Source organism: Tupaia chinensis, unplaced genomic scaffold (assembly GCF_000334495.1).
Source record: "Tupaia chinensis unplaced genomic scaffold, TupChi_1.0 Scaffold000493_1, whole genome shotgun sequence".
In the NCBI taxonomy this organism is placed as follows: Eukaryota; Metazoa; Chordata; class Mammalia; order Scandentia; family Tupaiidae; genus Tupaia; species Tupaia belangeri.
Window position 1 is genome coordinate 2408434 of NW_006160005.1, and position 3953 is coordinate 2412386.

At 41.5% G+C, this 3953-nt stretch overlaps 1 pseudogene; it reads right to left on the reverse strand.

The window, feature by feature from the left end:
* Positions 1–389, reverse strand: part of LOC102486771 (60S ribosomal protein L27a pseudogene) — a 7108-nt pseudogene extending 6719 nt beyond the window's left edge.
* Between the last annotated feature and the right edge of the window lie 3564 nt (positions 390–3953).

Below are 3953 nucleotides of genomic sequence, written 5' to 3' on the forward strand. Positions count from 1 at the left end.
CCTGCTGAAGAATTTGGCCTTCACGATGACAGGCTGCTTCGGGAGCTTTCCTTTCCCCAGAACTGTGTGGTAGCCCCGCTCTACATCAGTGATGGCAGCTACTCCAGTCTTGGTTTTGGTGGTGTTTCCCCGTGTCTGCTCACTGACCAAGGTCCACAATTTAGCAAGGTTGACCATTGGGCAGAAGCTCTGCTTCCTCTTTAAGTGGTAATGCCTCATACCAACTTTCCTAAAGTGACTGGGTGGTATTTGTCGAAGTCGATCCTGTGGTGAGGCACGCCACCAGCATTACCCCGGCCTCTGGGAGGCTTCCAGTGCTTGCCGATGCGCCCATGACCATGGCTCACGTGGCCTCGAAGTTTCTGGGTCTTCCTCAGTCTGGATGGCATGTTGGCGACTAAGATGAAAGAGGGAGGCCGCCATGAAGTCTCGCGAGGTATCCCATATATGGATTTTTATATGAACACATGGTTATATTTTTCTTGGGTCTTCTTAGGAGAGGAATTGCTAGATAATACGGTAACTCTGTATTAACCACTTGGAAGAATTGCCGTGCTGTTTTTCAAAGTGGCTGCCTATTTAACATTCCTACCAGTAATGTATGAGGGTTCCAATTTCTCCACATTCTTACCAACACTTGTTATAATCTGTCTTTTCAAATCTTTTTTATGGACTAGCAGGTAGCATAGTGGTTAAGGTGCTGGACTCTCACATGGTCGACAGCAGTTCAAGTCCTGGACCTGGTAGCTTGAAACTCACACTAGGCTTGTGTGTGCATGACAAAAATCCCAAGAGGAGAATGAAGGAGAAGGGATTGTGGCATGGCCATCCCCTCTGGGGGGTGGTGTCTCACTTTCTTCCTCTCTGTCTCTGTGTTTCTGGTGAGTGCATGCACCCGATAACAAAAATCTCTCTCTAAAAAAGAAATCTTTTCTTATTGCAGTCAAATATACACAACATAACAGGTACTCCTTTAACCATTGTTTTAAATTTCATTTATTCCTCCTATGAGCAAGTGGAAGTAATAAGGTGAGCAAGAGAGAGACAGTACTACCAACATCATTTTTTAAGAATTTTTAATTTAATTTAATTTATTATTATTAATTTGACTAGAGAGAGAGAGGAAAATGAGAAAGCAAACCACCAGTTCTAGGTCTCAAACCATGGTTGGCCATGTGGGAGTCAGTGCTTTAACCACCACTCCACCTGCCAGCCCCCATCCCAACAGAACTGTGATGCTAGGATCCACCCCAGTCCTCAGCCAACTCTGCAGAGGCATGCACATGCCCAGTGTACTCAGGGAGGTCTTCCCACGGGGGTCAGCTTGAGAGCATTGGGTTTTACTGCTGCACCACCTTCTGGGCTTTAACCATTTTTAAGTGAGCAACGTAGTGGCTTTAAGTACATTCACGGTATGGTGTGACTGTCACCAGCAGCTATTGTCAGAATTTGATCATCATCCCAAATAGAAATTTCGTACCCTTTAAACAATAACTCTTTATCCCCTTTTCCTCAGAGTCTATTTTCTCTCCGTGAAGTTCCCTATTTTAGGTACCTCATCTAAGTGGAATCACGTGATATTTGTCCTTTTGTGTCTGGCTTATTTGACTTGGGCTAAACTTTTCGAGGTTCACCCACATAGTAGCATCTACCAAAATGTATTTCTTCTTTATGACTAAATATTAAATGTTCCATGTTATGTGTATAGAACACGTTATCCATGCACCTGTGAGTGGACACTTGTGTGGTTTTCACCTTTGGGCTATGTGACTCGTGCAGCTACGAACATTGGTATTAAATGATCTGTGTCAGTCCTCACTTTCAGTTCTTTCGGGTATGTATCCAGAAGTGGAGTTGCCGGATCATCTGGCAATTCTGTTTAACTTGTGAGGAATGGCCAGCCTGTTTTCCACAGCAGCTGTACCATTTTACATTCCCACCAGCAACGTGCAGGGGTTCCAGTTTTGTCACATCCTTGCCAACGTTTGTTATTTTTGATTGTAGTCATCCTAGCGGTATGAAGTATCTCATCGTGGTTTCAATTTGCATTTCCCTGATGGCTAATAATGTGGAGCATCTTTTTTTTTTTTTAAAGCATCTTCTCATGTGCTTGTTGGCCATGTGTGTTGGCCATGAGGCCATGAGTATATTCTTTGGGAAAATATCCACTTGAATTTTTAGCATATTTTTTTTTTTTTTTTAGAGGTTTTTGCTATAGGGCACTTGCGCTCACCAAACAGACAGAAAGACAGAAAGCGAGAAATCACCCCCCAGGGGGGATGGCCATGCCGCAATCCCTTCTTTGTTCTCCCCTCGGGATCTTGGGCACACACGCACACACGCCTGGCGTGAGTTTTAAGCCACCGGGTCCGGGACGCGAACCACGGTCGACTACATGGTAGTCCAGTGACATAGCCATTACGCTAACTGCTGGTTCCAATTTTTAGCATATCTTTACATTGAGGTTTAAAAATGTTCTGTTTAATTGTATTGCAATACTTCGTTATTCGTTGTAGATGCAAATCCTTTATCAGGTACATGATTTGCAAATATTTTCCTTATTGGACTTTTACTTTTTCTTGATGATCTTGTTTAAAGCATAAACTTTTTCATAAATGGTTTTTCCATGGTATGCATGTGCTTCCTGGAGAGAGACAAAGAGAGGCAAAGTGAGAAATCAGCTCCCAAAGGGAATGGCTATGCCACAATCCCTTCTCCTCCATTCTCCTCTCAGGATTTTGGGCTTGCATGCACACATACCCAGCAGAAGCACACATAATTTTAACTGTGATAAAGGACAGTTTATTTTTTCTTTTATCATTTATGCTTTTAGTGTCATAACTGAGAAATTATTGCCTATAGTAACCTTATAAATGTATACCCATGTTTTTCTTTCTTTTTTTTTTTTGGAGAGGTTTTTGCTATAGGGCGCGTGCGCTCGCCAGACAGACAGAGAGAGACAGAGAGATAGAAAGCGAGAAATCACCCCCCAGAGGGGATGGTCACGCCGCAATCCCTTCTCCTCCATTCTCCTCTTGGGATCCTGGGCACCCACGCACACGCGCCCGGTGTGAGTTTAAGCCACCGGGTCCAGGACTCAAACTGCAGTTGACTACATGGGAGTCCAGCAACATAGCCATTACGCTAACTGCTGGTCCTTATACCCATGTTTTTCTAAGAGTTTTAAAGTTAACCCTTTTTCAAGTAGGCTTTATTCCAGGGATGCAAGGGTGGTTCAACATATGCAAAACCATAAATATAAAACACCATATTAACAGAAAGAATGAGAAAAACATATGATCATTTCAATCATCACAGAGAACTCATTTGACAAATACAGCATCCCTTCATGATTAAGAGTTTTCCTCAGTAAGATTGGTATAGAAGGGTCATTTCTCACACAATAAAAGCCTTCTATGAAAAACCTACAGCTAACATTATTCTGAATGGGGAAAAGCTAAAAGTTTTCCGCTAAAAATGGGTAATAGGCAAGGCTGCCCACTTTCTACACTGCTCTTTAATATAGTATTGGAAGTCTTAGCTAATGCACTCAGAGAAGAGAACAATATAAAAGGCATTCAAATAGGCAAAGAAAAGTTGAAAATATCTTTATTTGCAGATGGTATTATGGTATACATAGAAGACCAAAAGATATCCATGAAAAATCTTTTCAAAGAAATAAATGAATACAGTGAAGTCACACGATACAGAATCAACATCCAAAAATCAATAGCATTTTTATATATGAACAACAAGCTGACTGAGGTAGAACTGAAGAAAGTAATCCCTTTTACCATAGCCACAAAATGTATAAGATACCTAGGGATAAACCTAACTAAGAAAGTAAAAGACCTTTACAAGGAAAACTATGAAAATCTTAAAAAAGATATTGAAAATGACACAAAAAAGTGGAAAGACATTCCATGTTCCTGGTTTGGAAGAATTAATATACT